The 24,049-nt window shown below is 43.3% G+C and overlaps 1 protein-coding gene across 21 annotated transcripts in view; it reads left to right on the top strand.

Annotated features, from left to right (window-relative positions):
* The window catches only part of ATXN1 (ataxin 1), a 224,250-nt gene that overhangs the window by 155,483 nt on the left and 44,718 nt on the right, over positions 1-24,049 (top strand). Inside the window, exon 2 of one of the 21 annotated variants that reach the window (XM_061346456.1) lies at positions 21,119-21,259. The exons of the other annotated variants lie outside the window; for them this stretch is intronic. The gene's annotated coding sequence lies outside the window, so the exon portion shown is untranslated. The remainder of the gene's footprint in view (positions 1-21,118; positions 21,260-24,049) is intronic. 21 annotated transcript variants of the gene reach the window in all.

Below are 24,049 nucleotides of genomic sequence, written 5' to 3'. Positions count from 1 at the left end.
AAAAGCTCTAAGTACCTCACAGTGGTAATAAGCTGTAGGGAAGTGAAGTAAATTGGCATTTTGTAAAAAGGTTGTGCAAAACCGATGGAGAGCTATGCAAATGAGCTATGATACAGCCAGATTTGCATTTTGTCTTGCGTTTAGTGATGATATGCACAGCATGGCTTTGGCAGGCTTGCCTCTTGGGATGATGCATACACTGGTGGTATGGCCCTGCAGGGTCAATTTAACAGGCGTAACGCTGTGATTTTCCATGCAGTTTCTCAGAACCACTGAGTAATGTGCAGCAATAAATAGTGACAGCGGAAATAGATTTTTAAGAGTAAATACTTCTAGTAGGAGGAAAAAGTATTATACAAATCTTTTGCCTTACCAAAAGAAGGCTAGCAGTTTTGTTTGGTGCCGCACAACTTTCCAAAGTGACTCCCTTCTGCTCTCTTACTTATTCCTGTATTACTCTTTGGTTAAGAAAACGTCAGGACAAGGAGTTGAAGTAGAATTCTTGTGCCCTGGGTGTTCAGGTCATTAGAGCAATATACAGAGGAGGGCTTCGTGTTACAAGCAGCTGACGGTGCAGTTTCACAGCGTTTGAGTTCATTGAACCAATGGCAGCTCCTAAGACCTGTTGTTTTGCCCAGCTGAGAAGGAAGGTGGGATCTTACTTGAGATTTCTGGTGATAATAATGGTATTTTAGGGAGAACAATGTGCAAATTGATTCTCAGAGCCCTTTGCAGTCTGTTTTATATTGGAGAGACATGCATGCTTTTTAAGTGTTGCTGGAAAGTACCTCTGAAATGACCTTAACTGTTTTTTTCCATATATAACTTGCTTATTTTCAGGAATTCATTCAGTAAAAAAAAAAAAAAAAAAAAAAAATCCAATTAATTGGGATTTTTTTTTGGCATTGGCCTTCGCATGCTGCATGTTTTCTCCAACCATCTATTTGGACACGAATTTGTTATCTTTTCTGCTCTGAAAATGAACCAAATACAAGTTTCTGTATATGCTTTACTTGTCGCAAGGGTGATTTTCCTCCAGCATCCCTTCCCAGTTCATCAGTGCAGTGTGACAGCTCTGTCCTGTGGGGCAGTAGGCACTCCAAAGAAGCCCTGGGTATTATTCAGTTCCTATGCTGTGATCTTGCATCACTTGGAAGTGAATGAAATGTCAGCTGCTAACCTGCAGTAGGCTTGGGACTGGCATCTGTCCTGAAGGAATTCAGTAGTTTTTTGGACAAAACACCTGATACAAGGCTGTCCCAAAATTAAGCACAAGCTTGAGTACTCTCTTCCTGTGACCTCAGCACACCCACTGCTCTGTGAGTTTGCCTTACAGAAGCAGAAGGGAGTTTGGCTGCTTTCAGATGAAGTCTGCCAAGAAAAAAAAATAAAGAAGAAAAAAGAAGCCTAGGAAGCATCTTCTTCTCTCCCCTCCCCCCTTGGCTTCTCTATAAATAGTTAAAACATTTTTCAGAGCAAGTTTAGTTAATGCTTTGCAGTGGTGAGTGAATACTGTGGTGCCCTGATACGTTTTGTGCTCCTGAATCTCATTGTAGGATGCCTGAGTGTAATTTAATTGAGGTTTTTAAAATGAGAGGAAGAAAGAGTTCTATGAAGTCTCGTCTGAATTTTGTCATTGACTTCATGAGAAGTCCTTGGAGTGCATTTGGGAAGAGTTTGGCTTCTCATTTAGCTGTATCATTGGATGCATGTCGAAAGTTTTCCCTTCTTATCCTTACCACACAGACAATCACGTCATTCTTGAAATGAGTGCTCTGTTTGCTGTCCATATGCAAGGAATTATGCGAACAGCTGTGTAAATTGCAACATACAAGAAGGCAAATTCTTGGTGGCAGGCGGCAGAACCGGTTGTTCAAACCTCTGTGTGCAGGGGGTCTGTGTGCAGCGATCAGCTCTTTTCTCACGCAGCACGTTCACTGCTTCACCACTAATAACGACTAGTAGTAGGTTTGGCCTTTTTTCTTTTTTGTTGTTGTTGTTAAAGCACCAAATGTATAGTTTCATTTGGCAGCTGGTTTTATCAAGAAAATGGTATCAGAATCTTGTGGGATTTTGTGAGTCATTGCCAGAAATACTGTGGTGGGTGGATTAGCCCCTTCAAAAGCAGCTACTCAGAGTGTTTTGGGGGTAATAAGGTGTAGAAAAATAGGGTCACATCTGTGATTTTTTTTGCATGCTCCCTTGGGAATGCCCTCAGTGAGGGCAATGTCCTTATTCTGTCAGCAGCTCTCTGCTGTTACCTGCTGGCATCAGAAGGAAGATGAGTGATGCTCCTCAGTCTCCATGCAGTGTTTCTCGTGGCTGTCCCTGCATGACAGGATACTGTAGCACAAAACACAGGTGTTCCAGTTGCAAGGCTGTGGCATGAGAAGCTGGGGAAGCAGCACTGGCACAGGTGTCCAGAAGAGCACACTTAGGTGTCTGTGCTTTAGGTGTTGAGGCTTTCAAATCAGCCTCAACAGCTTGTAGCTAGGTTTATTTCAGTTGCAGGTATCAACGCTTCTTCCTAAAGGCTTGCTGCTTCTCCACCTACAAAACACAGCCCTGTTTCCCATCTCAAACCTCACTGGAGAATGCTTTCCCTAAAGTAAATCAAATCTGAGCACTGCCTCTTTGCTTTTAATGGCACAGCCCATCCCCATGTATCTGGGCTTTTACCATCAGCCTCATCTCACAGGAGTGACACATCCTCCCGGTAACCTTTCAGTGGGACAGTTGTAGAAACATTTGCTTGTTCCATCACATGGTGTGGAGACTTTTCATCGAGAAAACCATTTGGGAATAATGTGCAAGACCTTGTTTCAGAGTCCTGCTGCCTCCCAGACAAAATTACCAGTCCTTGGAAGCCAGCAGCAGGAACTGCCTCTCTGAGCCTGCGCTACCAGGACACAGAGCACACGGGTTTGCATTAGCACATCCCACAGACAGTGTGTTTCTCTCCGACGTGGGGCTGAGGAGGTATGCATGTGTTTGGTCTTGCATGCTTCATCCAGGCATTTGGCAGCAAAGCTTCATACCAGAAGCACATTTGTTTTGTGTAGAAGCTTTCCTGTTGAGTCCTAAAAGTATCATTCTGTCTTGTGCGCTAAAAGAATATTTCCCTTCTAAGAGATAACCAAAGCAATGTGAGGAGAATGTTTTGATGAAATCAAAACCAGGGTGGAGCGGAGGAACAGCAGAGACCTGTCTCCTGCCAATGTCCAGTCAATGCTCCTGATGAAGTGTAGTGCAGCACTGTGACACATAGCAGAGACCTACTTCAGTGGGTGATGGCTTGTTGTGCCTAATGATCCCCCAAGCAATATGTATGACAATGAAGTATGTGAGGGCTTTCCCTGTTCCAGCTTCTTCCTATTGCTTTGCTGCCTTTTTCCTTTTTTTCCATTTTTTTTTTGGCGTTTTTTTTTTTTCGGCATTTTTTTTTCCTTCTTTTTTCTCCTCAGTTTGGGAATGTCCAAGAAAATCAAATAGAATTGTTTCCAGCCAGCTCCCAGAGCCGGAGCGAGCCGTGGTGGGAGCAGGGTGAAGGTAGGGGGCTGCTCTCCAACCTTCCTATGTGAAGCTGGAGCGCAGCTGTCTCCCCCAAAAGTCACCCAGGTGGGAGCTGCTGGTCCCTCTGCTGGTCTCTTATCAGAGCTGTGCTGGAGGCTGCAGAGCTGTGTGTGAGGAGGAGCAACCTGGCGCTCGGTGGTGGAGAGGAGATAGGGCAGAGCAACTGGCCAGCATCTCAGCCGCCTCCTCCTGCGTGAGGAGGGCAATCTGCAGCTTTTGTTGCTTTGTCTGGCATGCGTGCATACCCATAAAGTGGTTATTTGGTAAGGTTGCAGAGTATCTGATTGTGCTATACTGCAGTCCCTGTGAAGCATAAGGGCTGTAGCCTTAGGTCCAAACTGAAGTAAGGGGAAGAAGTATCCCTGACAGTGAGATGGACCACCCCCTCCACACCTTGCACGTGCACCATGTTAAGCAGTTGCTTGGGGTATCAAAGAAAAATCAGTCTCTCTTCCCCTAAACCACCCCTGTAACCTTTCTATGTTTCTGGCAGGTCACTTGTGGGAAGGGCAGGGTGAGTGTGCAAGGCAGATCCTGTTGCAGTGAGCATAGGCAGTGTAGTAGATAACGCTTTGTACCCACCTTCCATTCCCTTGTACACCACAGGAGGCATCGAGAAGCAGCATGAAGAGGAGCAGAACGGGTTTCTGCTCTGTGTGCTGCTGGAAATGGCTTTGACTGCTTCACCAGGTCAGGTTTCCTTGCGGCTGTGATAGCTGGGCATTAGCTCTGGCGTTTCTTCCCTGCCTTGATGCAAGTGGTAGCAAGATGTGGCTGCTACTAGTGGGTGGGGTGAACAACTGCCTGTCTGCAAGGATTAAAAGCCCATTTTCAACGTGTTGCTGGACCAGGTGCAGGGATAAGCCCGCCTCAGCACAGCCTCAAAGTGAGCTCGGTTGCAGCCTTCTGGGTCTCCTATGATTGAGGAGGTGATGGTGGTCGCCTACGTTCCTGTGAGTGATCTGTGCATGAGAAGTGAGACACGGCGTTTGCGAACTGAAGATCAACAGGACTGGACAAGTCTGTAGTGCCACTCAAGCTGCAGAGAGTGCGCACACTGAGGCCTGGGGCAGCACCGGCTTTGGGGATGCAGCGCGGCAGGGAAGTGGTGGCCCACATGGTCATGGTGCCAGCAGGGCTTGTGGTGGGAGAAGTGTTGAAATGACAGCAAGGGTAACAGCTTACTTGATGAGGCAAACTGCAGCTTCTTCAGGATGCTGCAGGCAGGACAGGTGGACACCAGGCCTTCGTGGAGGGCTGTCCTACCCCTTGTGGTTACAGGAGCCTTTATGTAGAACTTCCATAAATATCTCTGTGGATTGCCCAGGCGTATTTTTCCTTTCTGCTTTCCACTTTCTTTTTCCCTTTCCTTTCCCTGCTTGCAGTCTGAGGCAATTTGTTGGGTCTGTTGGTGCTGGTTTTTGTTGTTTCTTTTTTAAAGAAAATAGTAACAGTAATAATGGTTTGTTTTCTTTGTTCTGAGGCTTTTGTGCCTCATTTGGAGCCATAGTACAGTGTCTGAAGCTGTGCGGATTTAAGTGTTGCAAATACCAGCCTTTTTGCCCCACAGAGGTACAAACTGACCACATGTTGTGTGCACCCTGTGATTTTTTTTTTAATCCAAAGCTTAGATGTGATCCTGCACACTCACAACATATACACATAATTGCATAAACTTACCTGGCAAATACTGCTTAAAAATAGTGCAGCCCCAGACCTGTGAGTTTCTCCAGTGGGCAGTGCTCTTTTCCAGAGTCAGGAGGTTCTCTGGGGAGCCCTTGGGAGAGCATCTCTTGGTCTTGCAGCATGGTATCCTGGTCCCAGATGCAGGACTGCGTTTTACATATGTGCATACATGCATTATCTTGTTGCCTTTTGAGACAGTGCCCTACTGTAGGGTGGAATATTGCTGCTGTGTTAGAATATTATTCTTTACAGGGTAGTCAGTTGCTTCGTGCTCAGAAGCACAAATGCACACGCGGAAGATTTGCAGAGGCAGGTGGTAGCCTGTATTTTTCTTCTGTTTGCAGTTTTTAAATTAAAAACAACAAAAAAAATCTTTTCAAGTTCTACACTGTCAAGAATGTGGGTGTCTGGCTGAATGAAAGAAAAAAATAAAATAAACTTGCATAATAAATACACTAGTAAATTTGCAATTTCCCTAAACTCTTAGCATAAATACAACCACTTTTGGGGGTTGGTTTGCTTGGTTACTTACCCAAGGAAGAGGAGCAGCTTTTGAAGAAAGTTTCCCTGAATGCCTGCCCTTATTATAATTATGTTAATTATTAGTAATGTATGTACTCCAGTTACAGCATGAAATGCTACTTTACAACAAAATCAGATCTGCTTTCTTTCACATCACGTCATACGTCAAGTATGGAAAAAGACTCCAAAGGCCTTGAGTATATCTGCAAGTTTTTTTTCTAATATTTATTTAATAAGGCTATATTTTTCTTTTTCAGCATTTTTAAAGTTTACTGCCTAGAGGTAGGCACCTGGATTTATATTTAGGGACTGAACTCAGTGGGATGGCTTTCAAAGGTCCTGCGTACCTCCAGCTCTCAATGAATTAATTAAAAGCAGGTGTTCTTTTTGGCAAGTTGAACAGAAACAAGTAGGAGATGCTGGGTGCCTGGCACCTTTGAAATGCTAGCAGCTAATTCAGATGCCTAAAGATGGAGTTAGGCGTTTAAATTTCGGCACCCAAATTGGAAAAGTTTGGGTCCTGTAATCATAACAATCACTGTCCCCTCTGTCCTGAAATGCTGTAGCAGAGATTGGTCCAAGAAGCTGGAGGTTCATACGTGGGAGTGAGCAGGGACAGAGTATGTGTCTCACTGCGGTGGAAGCGAGCTCGGCTGGCTGCCTTATAGCACATGCAAATGAGGGTCAGATGGCTTGACAGTTGGTTATGAAACTAAATAGAAATTATGCAAAATGGGATTGATTTTGCACATATTTTTAGGTTTTGTCTTTTAGGAGTTTGAATCTTTAATTAAAATACCAAAGAAGAAAAAAAAATACAGGCGACAACTGTTATGTTTCACATATATACTGGATGTAAAGTAATAGCCTGCTATGCTCTTTTTAGGGATCATTTTTATCCCATTGCAACTGAGAATATAAAGCCATCTTACAACTTGCCAGAAGTGACACCTGCTTTCATACTTCCTAATAATTACTTTAGCTTTGACAGAAAGAACTTGGCAGGGTGCATACAAATTATGACTCGCTTCAGGGTACAAATAATGTCATAATGACTTTAAGACTTTCTCTTTATGCTCAGGATATTTGTATGTACATGTTTTGTTTGTATGAAAAGAGAGAGTAAAGAAGAGTTTTGGGTGACTTATTTAACTTCTGAATAAAAACGCGTGTTGGATAGTGTAAGCATACAGATTAAGACTAGGAAAGGGAAACAGTCAGGTTTTCAGTGGCTATTTGAACATGGGTTTTTTTGTTGTTTGCAACTCTATTGCTATAAAAATATCCTAAACATTTGCAAGGAATAAAATGACTTCTAGTGCTAGATACCCATAGTTGTCTTGGTAGAGGACAGAAGTTGCCTATAGGTAAGTGGCATCAACCTGCAAAGACTTTTCTCCCTCTGCCCTGCCTTTCAGTGAATGAGTGTTCAGTTTAAAGTGCATTTGGATGTTGTATATGCTCTTTTCCTTTGTTTTTTTCTATTCTTGTTCCAGTTAAGTAGAACTTGAAGTCACATGTACTTATCTGTCTGCAAAATCAAGCTCTTTATTATATATCTGGCACCAAACTAAAGCTAGGAAGTCAATCTTCCGCAATGGTTGGTAGTTACTGAATCACCTTAAAAGTGTTCAGGATTCAACATATTAAAGTATATATTATATTTAAAAGCCCATTTTGGGAGAAGGTAGTAGCTGCACAGAGATCAATATCAGCACAGTTTCTGGTGGAGCGAACATGTACTTCCGCATCAGGGTGGCAGGAGTTTTACCCTGGACCCTAAAAGAGATTTTCCCTTCTCTACATTATTTTATTTCTCATCAGCAACGTGAAGTTCTAAGGAACTTCCTAATCCTAAGATCCTAAGGAAGGGGAATGCCGAATTTGGGTTCTCTGTTCATATCTGCATCCCTACCAGCTTTTATAACAAAAAGGAGGCAGAAGAGAGAGAGAGGCAGGTATAGGGTACTGTTAAGCAGCTCACTGATCTGTTTCTGAAGGTGAGTCAAACAGTTTCTGAAAACTAGAACATGAAGTTTCCACATGGGCTTCCTTAAAGCACTCTTCCTGGAAGATGAATGCATTGATAAATACACTGCTTTTGCAAGGCAGAATGAGCAATTGTGGAAAACAGTTGGGAGTCAGGCAGTTTCTTATCTGAAAAAAAAAAAGTACAGTGTGTTACTTTTCCACCTCTGTTAAGGGACTTAAAAAGACAAATGCCTTTTGCTTCCTGCCTGAAAGAAACTAAGCTCTTTCTATAAAAAGAACAAATTTGGAAAACGTCTGCTGTGTTTCTGTGTGCATGTGTATTAGTCCGTGTCTTTTATCAGACAAAGCTTTAGGAGATACAAAGTTCATATGCATGTGGGTCTTTCATTAGCAGAAGGACTTTGGCAAATTGCAGGGAATTCAGACAGCTGCAACAAAAGTGATTAATGGCCTAGAAAGAGAAGAAGGATTAAGAATTAAATACATGTGGTTTGTCTGAATGAGAGATAAAGTGAGGGAAGAAACAGGGTGATGTTAAAACTACCAGTCCTGCACCGAAGGAGTATAAATGTCCAACTCTGGAGAATTGTTTTGGGTGGTCCAAGCAGTATGGCTAGGAGTAATGGGGTAAAAGTCAGTGCAGAAAATGCAGGCTGAAGTCCAGAAAAACTTCCAGCTAGTAAATTTGATTAGATTGTGGAATAGTCCCTGGTGGGAAGGGGTGGAAGCCACATCACTCGAGCCATTTGAACTAGACTGAAGAAAGGCAGAGCTCATGAATATGACACAGGAAAGGTCCTGTGTAGGGGTGGGGTCCGAACATCACCTTTGAGGCATCCCCCCTTTCCTCCCTCTGTTATCTGTGGGTGGTACCAACACTGACAATGGCTGGAAATCGCAGGGGGATTTCTAAGAGTGCTGTATTTTAGCATGCATTTGAATAGGGATTTCCTTGTGGAAACACAAAAATCCCTCTGTGTTCAGCTTTCTGCCCTGTAACTGTCCCTGCTTCTAGTACCTATTTAAAACCAACACAGATTAAAGGGTAACAAAAAAGAGCAGAAGTTGCTTTACTGTAAAACTACCTAGTGATAAACTTTTTTATACTTCACTTGGAACAGGCTGGTCGGGCTGTTCTCAAAGGCTGAGAAAGAGCTGTTGGCAAGCTTTGTACAGCCATTACGGGTGAGAATGACGGAGCAGAATAGGCCTGTTTCACTCATTCACTTTTCTGCTGTAGCCAAGCAAGTCATAAGTTCTTAAATTCCACTTTTCATGTAGGGGCTTGGTCTCCACATTTATGTCTCTTTTGGGGTTTTTTTTTTTGGTGGTGGTGGAGCTTTGGATTGCTGATCCTGTATTCTCTTTGCTGCTCTTGCATAATCTAAGGACATAAACTCATTGCCTCCTTCCTTTCAGTTCTTTCAGGTTAAGTCCATGCTATGAAATTTTAGAGAGAAAAGTCCAATGCTGAGATGCTGTTCACCTGAAGCTTGCATGGGTTGCATCCTCAGATATTTTGTGTTGAGAATGGTGGGAGAGTGGGACCATGCTCCTGCATGGTGTTCCCAATGCAGAACTCCACTGTGGCGTGCAGAGCAGGCTGGCAGCATCCTACATCTGTAGCTGCCTGGTGTTTCAGTACTGTTTTCTCTCTCCAAGAGCCCCCTAAGTGGGGAAGAGGATTTGTGTGGCTTCATACAGGTTTAGATGTCACAGCTGGGTTTTGTACAGATTTCAGAGTCTCTGAAAACCAATGTTAACTATTTCCCTCTCTCACCTAAGTAGCAGAACATGGATGAGGTACTGGAGAGAAATATATGTCAAGGTCTTGTCAAAATGTTTATTTCCGTAGCAGAAAGTATTGATCCTGCAAACTATATTCTATTACAATGGCTTTAGTTCTCCTATATTAAATGATTAATGCAGACTGTATTTAATCAATTTATGTGATGGATGTTGGTGAACCAATGTAGCAGTTGGTCACTGTGCACATCTTAGTCGGCTGCTGGCTGGTTGGCTGCTTTCAACAGTCCCAAAATAGGTTTTGGCCTGAAAATCGAGGTTTTAAAGGTTTATTTTGTCACATAATAATACACTGGGCTTTAGTTGCCTGATATACTCACTTTTTTATCAGTGTTTATTGACACTGGGTAATGCCTGCAAATAAAGAACTATGCTTCTGCTTGCTAATATGCTTTTGTTGTTTTCATTGTTTGTAAGGCTTTTTCAAAGGAGCAGTTGGGGTCATCTCTCAGACAGCATTGTATCTGCCTAAGCGTGTGCCTGTAGAAAACAAAAATAGTTCAGAAAGGGTTGGGAACCTTTTGAGCTAAAGTCTTGTGTTCCAGATCTCAGAGAAAAGTAGCAGGTTTTTTTTGTTTGTTAGCTATGTTTGTGAGGTGTTCTTTGGTTTTTCTAAATTTATAATACAGTCAGGAAGCAGGTGAGTTGCAGCAGTGGTGAAGAAGGACAGAGACAGATGTCTTCGTGCTAAGCCTTGTAGAATTCAACAGAAAATATGATCCTCCTGATACTATTTGTGGTTTTCTGTAAGTAGTCCTGCTAGGCTCAGATTCTAAGGTAGTTTTTAAACAGGCCTATTTGTCCTTACAGTTAGATCTCAAAAGAATTGTGTTGGCTTTGGCTAGGATAATTTTTTTCAAAGTAGCTGGTATGGGGAGATGTTTTGCATTTGTACTGAAAACAGTGTTGATAACAGGGATGTTCTTGTTACTGCTGAACAGTACTTGCGCAGAGCCAAGGCCTTTTCTGCTCCTCACACCACCCCACCAGTGAGCAGGCTGTGGATGCACAAGCAGCTGGGAGGTGACACAGCCAGGACAGCTGACCCCAACTAAGCAAAGGGATATTCCATACCGTATGGTGTCATGCTCAGCATATGAAGCTGGGTGGAGAAGAAGGAAGGGAGAACATTCAGAGTGATGGTGTTTGTCTTCCTAAGTAGCTGTTAGGTATGATGGAACCCGGCTTTCCTGGAGATGGCTGAACACCTGCCACATGATGGGAAGCAGTGAATGAATTATTTGGATTGCTTTGCTTGTGCACACAGCTTCTGCTTTACCTATTAAACTGTCTTTATCTTAACCCACAAGTTTCCTCACTTTTATCCTTCTAGTTCTCTCCCCCATCCCACTGGGGTGGAGTGAGGAAGTGACTATGTGGTGCTTAGTTGCTGCTGGGGCTAAACCAAAACAGAATAATCTATGAAATGCCTGTCTCTCCCATCCCATGGTAAACTAATTTTAACCTAATGACTCAACTGCAGCGCTGCCTTCTTCAGCAGCCATTACAGAGGGCAGGGTACAACATTTCTGTGACACACACTTAAATTTCTCTTCAGAAGCCAGCCTGATAATTTCTGAGCTAGTGAATGTTTTAGGGTATGGCAATACTTTCATTTGTTCAGTGAAAATAGTGTCTTAGGTGGAGAAGTCATTTAAGTGCTAAGAGTGGGATTGAAGGGTTTCTGGGTGGTAGCTTCCTGTTACTGCTGCCCTTCTTCCTCCTTTAGTGCCACCTTCTTCTCCCTAAGAAATCAGATGAGGATTTTAGCATTCAGCACTGCTGACAGCAGAACTGGAAGTACAAGATCCCATTTTTTTTCTCTTCAAGGGCTAAATGAAGAGGCTTCCCCTCCTTTTCCCAGGGGGAGAGTGAGAGACAAGGTGCTCAACTCTTACCGGCCATTTTGACTGTGTGGGCACGATTCAGCCAGGGACCTTCTGCTGCTGCAACTGCTTGGACTGACAGCTGGAAAGCCTTCACTTGGCCCTCCAATACAGCCTCCAGCAACAGGAGGTTGTATTTTGAGACTCCCTGCAGCTTTCTGCTGAAGTCTTCCTGCACAGGCACATTGTCTGAGACTGTCTCTGTTCATCATCTGCAGAGATATGGGACTGTATAGCAGTGGAGAGCAACCCCTACATCAGTATAACTCATCCCTCTCGGTTGGGGATTTGGGGATTTGAGTCCTGATCTTTCAAATGGATTTGTGTTGACAAGTTTGGTCACGTACCTGCCCAGCACATTGGTTTGGTGAACAGGGACTTTTCAGTGATTAAGGCAGACTGAAAGAGGGTGCAGTTTCTTAGAGTACAGCAAAGAAGACAGAGGGCTTGCCTTTAGCTTTTGATAAAAGAAAGGAATTGTGCTTTGCTTCTCTCCCTGAAATACCTTGGTCTTCAGAGCTGTCAGTCTGACATTGTTCTCAGCTGAAAGTTGCTCAAAATAGAGAGGAATAAAGCAGCAAGAAAGATACTTGGAGAAAAAAATGCATGTTTCACTAACAAACCATAATGTGCAAAGTGCTGTTTTACAGATCAGGGTAAGCACACAAAAATTAAGAAGCACCAGAAAAATTGCACTAGGTCAGCAGAATATTGTCTTAGAGATTCCCTTGCAGATTTAAGAGGCAGAGGAAGTGAGCAACAGACAACTCAGAGCCTGACATTTGCGGACAGCGTATCAGCAAGTCTGGGTTGTAACTGTAAAGGTAAATGGGACACTGATACAGATGAGGTGGCACTAAGTGTAGAACGAATCAGCCTTACATGGCAGCAGCTCCCTTTAGGACTCATCAGGTGTACCAAGTGTGAGACAAGCATCTTGGATGAGATGTAAATGCTTCAGCAGTAACTGTATTTCAGGAGTAAAGAGTAGGCACCAAAAGGTTATAGGAGAAGCAAGCAGAAATGTAAGAAGCAGAGGGGTGAGAGGCAGGGGTGAAATTATTCAGCAGAGGGAAACCTCTGCTCACTGGTCTTGTGGTAAATAAAAATGCATGTTTCAGTGTATCATAAAAAGTCTTTGCCTTTTACACGCATACACTTTAACACATCTATAGCCAGCATTAACGCACTTGTACCAGCAGAGTTGCCTCAAAGAAGATGGTGTTACTCTTACTTTCCCCTCACATTTAAATATTCAGATTTGTGAGAAGAGCAGAGGAGTTCTGTGTTTCCTGGCACAGCAATATACTGAAGGCTGCTCCATCTCTTCATCTTCCAGCAGTGTGGCTGGGATTTCTGTGCATACCTGGGGACAGACTTGTTTCCGTGTATGCCTGACTTTTCTAATAGGAAAGTTTGCACATGAGTGCTTATGTAAGGGTGTATGTGTGCAGGAAGAGTTGTCGAACCTGAAAATTACTTTTTCTTTTCCTTTTTTCAACAAGTTTCAGAATTGATTTTTAAAGCTTCAGTGCGTGTTTGAAAGACATTTAAAAAGGGTTTAAAATTATGAATTTTGAATGTGGAGGTATTTTTTTCTTTTTTTTGTCTTAACCCAAGGAGGAAAAGAACACTGTATTGTATTTTTCTGTAGGAAAAAGAATAATTGAGTTTGTGCATTTATTTCCACAAAACAAACAAACAAATGCGTCTGAACATGGCATGTGCAGTTTCGTTTTTCATTGTGAGAGAGGTCTTTTTCAAGCACTTAAAAAGCTGGAGGTGAAATGATTAATATAGGCACCATCTCGTAGGTCTGGCATTAGCAGATCTCCATGCCCCTTTTAGTATCACTGGGAGTTTGCTTGATGCGATATGAAGAGGAAAGTAGTGTTGTGCAAGTGGTTTTCACATGAAAAGAGATAATCTTTGTAATTCACCCTGCCTCTGTCCTGCTTGAATTCATCAGCAGTGGAAATAAGCAGAGTTTGATGTTTGTTTTCTTTGTGGGCTCGATGCTTTCGGTCTGTTGCCAGATGGTTAATACTGGCTTGAGTGTGTTACTGGAGTTGCTCCCTGATACAGAAGGTGGAGAGCAAGGAACATGCCCACCCTCATATGCGCTGCCACAGTGGGGAGAAATGTCAGGCTCTGGGTATATTGTGGTTGACTGTACCAGACCAGCATCTCTCTGCCTCCGCACTCGTGACAGCACAACAAAAAGGGGTAATAAAAATATCTGTCCTAATCTATTCTTGCACAGATGCACGGTCTGCAGCCTCCTGATAGGAAAGGAAAAAAAATCATCTGGTTGAGCAGAGCCAGTGCTGGCATGAGCTGTCTGCATTGTTGGGAAAAACACCTAAGGATTGAGAGAAGGGAGAATCTGTTCCCCCTGACTGGGGTTTAAGATCTTTTATCTTTGTAAAGATAAATATATGTCTCAAATGTAAACTGAGTAATTCTCATAGTTTGGCTACTCAGGCTGCAGCCTCTGTGTGTGTGTGTGTGTGTGTGTGCTGGCACAGGGAGGGTGAAAATTTGCTTGCTCTTTTTATATTTAATGGTGCATCTTGGGAGATGGCTGGGTGCTGCACAGCCAAGGGTTAATGCCTGATGATGCATATGCAACCCTGGCTGGTGTGCTGGGCTGGCCCCACTGCACCCCTCCACTTCCTGGCTTTTTGTGATAGACCTGGGAAGGGAGTGGGAAGTAAAGGTGTGCAAATCCATGCATGATACGGAGATAGTGTACCCTTTAGGCATGTTGGACTGAGTTGCACTCTTCCCCTTTGTGCAGAGTTGCCAGTTTGTTAGCTGCAGATTAGAGACAAAAGCTTTTACAATTAGTATTTTAATGGGAGAGAAGAGGAATGACATTGTGACCCACTTACAAATGTGCCCAAGATCGGCTGGATTGCAGCCCACACTGGGGAGAGTGAAGTCCTGTTTCCTGGGGATTAGTCCAGAAAACCACCCCTTGTTATCGGTTCTCACCATTTCACAAGCCTAAGAGAGCATATTCTGGTGTTTCCAGGTATTCAAGAAACGTACGCCTTCCAGTTGTCCGATTAAAGAAATCCCAGATAGCGTGGGGATCGTTTCAGAGCCTGATGAAGCTGAGATTTCCTAAGCGCAGTATTTATAAGCCCTCCTGCTAGAGAAGTGGAGGAAGGAGCTTCTTTCCAAGAAAAATGTAGGCTGGGTAATCTGACATCATTCAGAGTCACATCACCCTACACCCACCAGAATTCAAAGATAGAATGGAAATGGCATAATCTGTTCTCACGGTAACACTAATAGTACTGCTCCCGCAGTTCATTGTGCATCGTCCCCACCCCACCATCGCCACAATTAACATTTCTTGCAGTGACTTTGAAAACTGTTGCCATAACAAGGTTGCTGATCAGCAGCTACAAAAATCTTAACGAGGTACCTAATGCAGCTTTTTGTTTCCATTATTTTCCGCTTAATATATTCTGAAAAAGTCAGGAGGTTTTAACCTTGCTTTCAGCGGCAGTACCCTGGCATGTTTAATAGAATACCACTTCATTTGTACTGAAGCTAGTGTACGCTAAAAGGGCTTGGAGACCCTGCTAATGTAGTCAGTCAAATTGGTGCCTGGAGCCAAAGAAAACGTATATCTGAACACATGTTTTCGGTCTTGAGCTAAAAAAAAAAACTCGCTTCATGTTGAATAGCCTCTTCCAAGTGCCGCAGTTAATAAGCCATGTTGTGTTTTTACTGGAAAAGTATGCTTCTAGCCAAGCATTCTTTGCATTTTTCCCAGGATTTAGTCATAAAATCACTTTAGACATATTGCAAGTATGAAATGTGTGCACATCAGATAAAGGGCAGCAATTTTTGTTTTGCTGTAAAAGCTCCATGGAAACATTTTTATCACCATCAAATGCATTATCCCAAGAAGTCTGGCCCTTTACTGTTAACATCTAGCTGGATAAGAAAACACTGAATGACAGAGACCTCGCTAACAAACTGTAGGTGATGGTGATTTGGTGAACAAATGTACGGCACTGTCCCTTTGAGTTTGGTAGCTTCAGAATCTGACTGCATTTTGTGTACAGCCTCAGACACAGGTATCTGGCCCTAATAGGCAACCGGTGTGCAGATGTACATCTTCACTCCCTGCTGCCTAATTCTGTGTGCATCAAAAAGTGAGAAACCTGGAGACTTGATGAACTATTTTAAGCATTATTATTTCAAGAAATGATTTACGCAAGCGAGAAAAAGCCTCTAGCACAGTCGGCAGCCTGAGCCCTTGAAGGCTGTTGGATCTCACAACACACTCTCACAGCCCCCTCTGGCTGATGCTCGCAGCATCGTTGCTCTCTGCTCTGGAGCCAGCTGCAAAGTCCTGCTGATGGCTGGAGAAAAGCCTTCCCGGAGGTGAGAAGGGCAGAGGGGCTTGAAATTCCTGGAGGGAACCTCTGCTAAAGGCAGCAGCAGTGAGGTTTTAAAAGAACAAGTGTATACGCGGTTTTATGTATTGGAATAGAGCGATCTAGCTATCAAACATATGTTCACACATACACAGTATACAGAGTAATGTGTATATACCACCTCGCCAAGCCAATCTGTGTTCTGAAGAAGAGAGATATTTAAAGCAGCTCTGCAAACTTTATAGCGCTGGAAGAGACTAGCTGGGCTTGTCTCTGTGGGGCTTGCAGTAAAGCTGATCCAATCTGCATTTCTTTGTGTATACAATTTGAGTGTGTATTTGTGGGTAGCTATATCAGTGCTAAGGAACAGGCACATGGATTAGGAATACAGATAAAGGGGAAAAGTCCCAAGGATCCAAAAGGGGTTACCCAGCCAAAAATCTAAGTTGAACTGCATTAAGGTGTCACGGAGAGGTGAAGTGTGGAAGCAGAACATTTAAAAGCCATCCCCATGGGCTAAGGGAGCACTGGGAGCATTGAATCTTCACTATTTCTTTGGGACCAGCATCTTTGTCTTCACTTCCTGTGGCAGGGCAGCTACCTGCCTGTTTTGAAGAGCAGGCAGGAGCCAGGAGAAAGCCAGGACTGACTATGCCATGCTTGGTCTTGCATGGAGAAGCAGAGTGGAAGTAGCAGGGTGAGAACTACTTGTTTGTCAGCTCAGCCCAAAGGAGTAAGGAAGCCCTGCTGTGTACCAGTGGTGGTGTAGGGTGCTCACCACCTGCCCATGGTGAGTCATACTTTTTGACAGAAGAGTAAAACATCAGTTATGTGATGTTCATTCTTAATCCTCTTGAGAAAAGATAAGCTGATAGGTTTGGGTCCTTCTGCAACCAGCACATTTGTTAGTGAAATTTTTGCTGTGGTGTAATGTGTAGATGTGCATGGTTCCAGGTTAGATGTTGAGTGCAGTTCTCACCTGGTGCAAGAGTCTGTGATGGGAAAGTCAGCAACATGCAACAGAAATGTTGGTCCTAACCCATTCCTTGTGCCATGGGAGCACGCTGTGAAGGAGCTGCCTCTTTGGTTTTCAGCTGGCTGGCAGGAATGCCCCCTTCCACCTCTAACTTCCCAGGAAACATCCAGTTTCTAAGCCTAGGTCCTCTAAAACAGCCCTGAAGAGGAAGAAGTAGGACATGGGGTCATCAGAGATAGGGTTAGTTCAGTGCAGCTGTCTCTCCACTCCCTGGCATCCTGTCTGGGATGTGTCTGCTGGAGCCTTCTGAAGGAAGGCGGCTCCCTAGGGAAGATCTCCTGTTCACTGGCCAGCCTCCACCGATGGGAGTGAGCTACCAGCAGAAGTCAGAACAAGATCTCGAAGGCAAACATCACAACAACAGTGAGAGTAGTTGAGCTACTATCTTACCTTTCGCAGGGTCATACGCTGGAGATCCAGTTACAAGTTTGTGTGTGGTTCACCAGAGAGATCACACTGCATTCGTTCTGGATCAGAGGCGGTTCAGGTTTCTCCCATTATAAACAAATCTCTGAATGTCCTTACTAGTTGAGCATCTAAAATATTTGAGCACTTGGCTTTTCATTGACAACATGGTATTTTTTGCTTGCATGCATTATAGCAGCTTTCATAGAAGTGGAGCTTGATTCCAATGTTGTCTTTCTAAATGCCTTTTTTTATTATTATTGAACTTAATCATTCTTGCTGTGTTACTAAGAGCAACATCCCCGTCAGCCAGTCAAAAAGCTGGAAGTCTTACATGGCCTCGTGTATAGCCCGGCACAAAGCTCCCTTTCATGGCTTCGGCTGGCTGCATTACCAGCCGTGCCGAGATCACAGTCCCGATAAAATGGTGTTGAAAGCACTGAGAGTTTCAGGCTTCGTGCTCTCTGCTGAAGGGATAATTTTAGAATGTTCTTCCCCTTGATAATAGTAATTTTACAGCAATGTAACTGTTGGATTTAAGAGTTAGATCAGTGTAAATGAAGGCAGAATCAGATCATTTCTTCCGAGGCACAGAACAAAACTCTTTGTATCAGCAGTTATAAATGTGTAAAAAAAATCTCAATGTGCACACACACACAAAAATCTGCACCCTCTTAAGACAAGACTGTAAATAATTAATATAATAACCTGCTTACAAATTCAATCTAGGTACATTAAGTTAGTCAAGACATTTCACACTAGTCCCTTTTCATCTTGTTTCGCTTCCTGTACCCCCGTGAATGTGGGTAGCTTCCACCTGTATGAAGAGCAAGCAAGCATTTTTCCTTCTGGTTTGAGAGCTGCATTTTCAAAAGAATCACACCTCTTCCAGGTTTCCAAGGATGTTTTCCTGGGGGGGTTTGTTTGTTTTCCTATACAGATTTTTTCCCTGTTTCCAAAAAAAAATAAAATGTTACACATTGTATCCACATTCCTAGGGGCAGTTTTTGCAGCTCTTGCAAATAAAGTGCTTAACAGCTTTTTGCAAGGTGATTGTACTAAACAAATATAGTAAATAATCATGAAATTGCAATGTGTCTCATTTACACTTGAATCGAATTACTTAGATGTGGGATATCGTGGGACAAGTGGCTCCAAGTACACTGTGTAGGGTTTTGTGTTCTCTAATACAGCAGCTTTATCGCTTGCATATATAAAAAGCGTGACACTTGGAAAAGGATACAAATCTCACTTGACTTTGCTCTTCTACAGGTGCCTGAAGTTAGGAACCTAAATAAAGCTGGTCTGATACTCAAAGGTGCTGAACAACTGCGTCTGCTGTTTAAGTAAAATGGAGGTGCAGCTGCTGAGCCCATCTAAAAATCAAGCAATTTTTTAGGTACCTAAAAATGGATTTAGAAGCCAAACTTAAGAATACAAGGTTCAAAATACTGGTCCACACAAAGTCCATTTTCAGTGGTGAACTGAGCAGGGACACAGCTGTACTCAGATGTTTGTGCAGAGTTACCTGTTGTCATTACAGTAAGCCCTTTTTAGAGAGGTGCAGGACAGAAAAGGCTTTGTTCAAAACACTGTATTCATAGAGTTACAGAAATTCATGAGGGGGTTCAAGGACGCAGAGCACCCAAAGTCATCTTGCAAATAGATCACAAGGTAGAAGCCCCAAGTTCCTTGAAGACTTAAAAAAGTACTTTTGCTTCTCCAGAATATAATGGTTGGCTCTTTCCAGCACCCTTATGCACTCTGGCTTTACTACAGTAGTGTAGGTCATCTCACCAGGGGTGTAGAGGTAAAACATATCTCCTTCTGTCTGTAGTTCAAGTGAAAAAAATATGTTGAATTTGGCCTCCTGTACCTCAACCTGGATACAGGATCTACAAAATCCTTGCCACAGCTTACTCTGTCTGCAAAGGCTTAGCAATCTTGCAATAGGTTTTGTTTTGGGGCTTTTTTTGTTTGGTCAGTTGTTTTTTTTCAGAAAATCAAGGGACAGTGATAACGGTACCCTAAATCTTTCCTCATTTGGGCAATTCAATGAGTGTCGCATAAGGCACTGTATGTATTTTCATGTGAGTTGCAGAAGCAGTACATTTAGCAGAGAGAAGGTGAGCCAGCTGTTACGCTTTCTTAGTGATGTAGGGATGGGCTGGATGAGCTGGTAGTGCAGTGGCAAAACCTTCTGCTGTGTTGGTGATGTCCACCTAGTTCCCTGCTCCTGCCAGAGGCTTGCCGTGGGCTTGGGGTTGTTCCATATGCATGAAGGCAAGAGCGCTGAGTCCTCCAAAAAGTAAGTTTGTTAGACACCATTTACATTTAAAGGAAGAAAAACACTGATTCCTGCTTGCAGCTACTTGTCAGCAAGCCTTCTGAACTTGTGTTAGATTTACCTCACTTACCTAAGCTGCAAGCAGACCCTGTGCACCAGTAACAGCAGCATTTATATGCCATTTGTACAGCAGTGAAGTATGAGACAACATGACTCTTAAATTAGTGTTTTGTTCATTGATAGGTAAGTGCAAATGCCGTAGAGTGTATGAAACCCATCCTGCATCTGCTTCTCCTGTGTGCGGTGTTGTGATACGGATAAGTGACCTGTAAACTCGTAACATATAAACTTGGTTAATAGCTGTGGCCTAGCCCATCATTCCTTTGGGCAAGTGTTGTGTTAGACAATATTTCCAGAGGGAGGTCATCAGGCTCAGACCCAGTGCAGAAGTGTACTTCTGGGATGAGTGTATACCACCAATTGATTTCAGGGACAAGGTCCTCTGGGATTATACACTCATCACGTCCTTAAGAGATCACTGCTATGACCTGTGCATTTCTGAATAATGGAAGAGATGTGCCCTTGGTCACGCAGCTGGACAGATTCTTGAGCACCTACTGCCAGTGTGTTGACATGGGTAAGTTATTATAGCTGGACTGGCGTTGATTTATGACCTTGTATTATGGCTGGAGTCTTCTTGCCTCTTTGTCACCGGAGTGTGTGCATACATCCCTTGCGTTTGCCCTTATTATGTCCTTATTTGAAATTCGTGCACGCTCATGCAGCTGGGTTTAGATAGGGTGAAATATCCTCAGATCACAGCTAGATTACGAGGGAGAAATAAACACGAAGTTGCATGCATAGCTTTGTTTTATTTTAGGAGAAAAATTCGGAAGATCTGAGAGTAAAATTTAGCACAGAATGTTTAGATTTAAATATATATATATATATATATATATTCTTCGCTTGACTTGCCTTTGAGCATTTTCTTAAAAGTACTAAAAGAACTCTTTTAATGAAGCATAAAAATTGATTGTTTCTTGCCGGGAGGGATCATCTTCAATCTTCAGATGCTAAAGACTTGATGAGAACCACAAGAAGAATATCTTCTTGAGTCATTTACATTTTTCCCCTTTTGCAGGCTTATGTAACCATGCGGAAAATCTAATAATAAGTGTGCTATTAGTATCCAGTGTGGCACCTTCTGAAGCTGAGGTGTCATTTTATTACAAATAATGGTGCAGAAATGTTGTAGATGGGGAAAGCTTCTGTATGTGGCTTATTTGAGTAACCTTTATCAAAAAAGATCTTGGGCTAATTGATTCCATCTTTGCTTCTGTTTGACTCTTCTATTTTATTGTTCGAGGGAGGAAAAGCCTGGCTGCTTGCTTTTGTTTCTGTGAAGTCTGGCATGCTATTAATGGTGTTGGAAGGAATAGACTTGTAGCAGTACTGAGAACCAGGTGTCTTGCGGTCTTTTATTTTTACATACAAGCCCACCCCTTCTTTGTTCACCCACCCACAGGCTCTTGAGGATTAAACCTGACCTACAAGCATCCCTTTCAGTTCTGGTCTCCAGTCATTTGAGCAGGGATTGACAGCCTTGTGATGAGCACTCGCACAGGCAAAGCTACCAGGCTCATCTGCTCTTACAACCTTACTGCTGGTGAGTTCAAACTTGACTCAGCTCCACAGTCCTCACTGCTGGGATTGCAGGCTTAGCTTGAAGATTGGCAGCCTACTGAGCGGCAGTATGAGACCTGCAGGGTCTTTTCTTCCCTAACTATTGAAAATTATTCCTCTTTTCTATTTTTTTGGGGTGGCTCTTCCTGTCTCACTTGTACCCTGCCAGCAGCAGTAGTCACACCCAGAGCATCATATCCTTTCAAAGGTGACTGCAGGGTGCTCACTCTCTAGGTAGTTCCCTTCCTTGTGGCATCTATTCTGGTTTCATGCAAGTTATGCACTCATCTGTTTCTTGAGGTGACTATTCAGAGCATAAGTCCTCTCCTCTGTGGTTGTTACCATGCACTTTGAAGACACCATAAGAAAACTATAATAATAAAAAGTGTGATGCTAGTTTTGTGTAAGTTACCCCTCTAAGCTGAAAGAAAAGAGAGCTTTTCTCTTTCCTTAAAGAAACGAGAACATGAAAATGCCATTGATGGCATCTCCCTAGTCTGGACTGTCAGTGTGATTTTCTTACCAAAAATGGTTTAGAAATTGTCCCTGTCACCAAAAGAAACTCCTGAAACCTCTAGGTGTGTCAAATGCCAGCTGCCTATGGATGCCTAACTTCAGTCTCCTTTGTTCGCAACAGGGATGCGGTCTCTCATGAATGTCCATCCCGGGTTTGCTCAGTGGTGCTGACTGGCACAGTGCAGTGCTAACCATCTTCCTGGCTGCTGCCTTCTGGCCATGCCATTCTCCCTGGTTGAGTCATGCCAGGGAATGAGGCAGCACCTTGGGAGCCCTGCCATGGTCACCCCACAGCCTGTCAGTGCCCCTCTCAGTGCCAGGCCTTGCTCGTAAGAAGCTGAAAGGCCCAGGTTTAAAAACATGTTTAAATGTGAGTTTGGCCTATGGCACAAGGGATGTAACCACAGCCTCACCAACCTCATCTCCCAGAAGTTTGGAGTAGCTGGTGCTTTGGACCTGCAAGCTTTGCAGGGTGGGGATTTAGAGGGATGGTTTGGGATAGGAGGTAACCTAACCGTTGCCATCCATAGCTGTTCCTGGCTTTTATAAGCAGTAAGTCAGTGAAAAAAAGGTAACCCCACCCCAAAGCACACAGGAAAGAGCTTGATTGTTTGCTGTAATCTCATATGAAACCGCTAAAGCAAAACACTCAATTTTTCAAGTGTTGAGTACTCTGCACCAGCACAGCAATGCCAGTTTGGGGTGTTGAATGTGTCTGTTATTGTCACAGCTGATAGCATTCAGTTATATGTAAAAGATTATGCACAGTGTAACTCTGCAGGGTTGGTTTACTGTTGTTTCCTCCTGTATGTTTTTCTAGACAATTTAGCACTTAGTGGTAGGGTCCTAAACCTGTAAGTTACAGAGTACCATGAAATCACATTAAAGCCAATGCATTCAGCTCCTTGGCAGATTGTAACTTCATTTGATACAGGTTATGGTGGTGATTTGGCAATAGAAATAAAGCTATTTTTAAAGGTTGTTGTGTTGTAAGCTTTTATAAAGCTGTACTCACACAATGGATCTCTTAAATCTGTACTTCTGCCTGCTAATCCCAGAGATTTATTTCTTTCCCCTTTGGTGTTCTTGCTTTGATTTTTTTTTTTCTTTTTCCTTAATAACGTATTTTCTTTCATGGCTTCTTGTAGTTCCTTAGCTTTGCAGCCCTTCTCCTACTTGGGTGGGTCTTTTTATGTCTTTGTTAGCTGGGGATCGTTCCCAGCAGTGGTAGCTATGGGACTCTGCCCCTTGAAATGCTCATTCAGAACTATATTGAATAATTTCCTGGCCCATTTCCCTTCTGTTTTACTTTTAAACATGTGATAAGTTTGTTTACAGAAGCTAGGGTGGTTGATGCCAACCTAGAGGAGGGCTATATTCACAGGCCGGTAACATGGGGAGGGTTGAGCCAAGTGCCTGCCATACTCTTGTACTCACAGTAATGCAGAGGCAAGCTATTACAGACTTCAGATCTAGAGTCTAGTCCAATCATGAACCCTTCCTGAGAAAGCCTGGATTTTGCTGTTTAGGACTAACTTAGCATGCAGCATTTGTACCATCATCATATGCATCTTTTCAATTTTTTTCATTGGAAGGATTACTTACCTCAAGACTATTCTTCACATGCCATTTAAAGGCTTTTCCAGGCCAATTTTTTGAGAAGAAAGCTGATTATGAAATATAGCAATTGCTTTGCTGAACTGGCAGAAGCCATTCTCCAATGTCCAGTCCTTGTAAAACTCTCTTACATAGGGAAACCTCTAGGGACAGCAGTGCAGCTCTCTTGTAGTTGCGAGGTACAGGCCATTATATTGTGGATGGATATATGTAGGTGCATGTCCATGCATCTGTTTGTACCATTGAGAGCTTGTTGGTGGACGTACACAGTAGAACTTCTGCAAGGGAAGAGGCAGGGAAGAGGCAGCCCCTCTCATGCTGGAGGGAGAAGAATGCACACTGTTGTATGTGCTGGGTTTTTGTTCCTCTTGCTCCCTGGTTAAGCTTTATTGGCAAAAGGAGTGCAAGGTCAAGGCTGTGCAGTTTATTTTGCTTCTCAGCTAACTGAAAAATACAGCCTTGCCTCACTGCAGCCTGCCAGGGACCAAACTTAATGGTCAGTGTTTTAATGCAAGTGGCGCCAGCCATTAGGCAAGTGGTGTAAACAGTAGTCGGTCAGCCCTTCCTTCCCAGTGGTTTGCTGTATTTGCAAGGCTGTCAACCCCTTGCTTGCAGAAGCGCATGGATGGCCAGTGGCTGG

Source organism: Neopsephotus bourkii, unplaced genomic scaffold (genome assembly GCF_033783945.1).
Source record: "Neopsephotus bourkii isolate Nb327-2 ecotype Australia unplaced genomic scaffold, CSIRO-AGI_Nbou_v1 NB_272, whole genome shotgun sequence".
In the NCBI taxonomy this organism is placed as follows: Eukaryota; Metazoa; Chordata; class Aves; order Psittaciformes; family Psittacidae; genus Neopsephotus; species Neopsephotus bourkii.
This window is presented reverse-complemented; position numbering and strand designations above follow the sequence as displayed.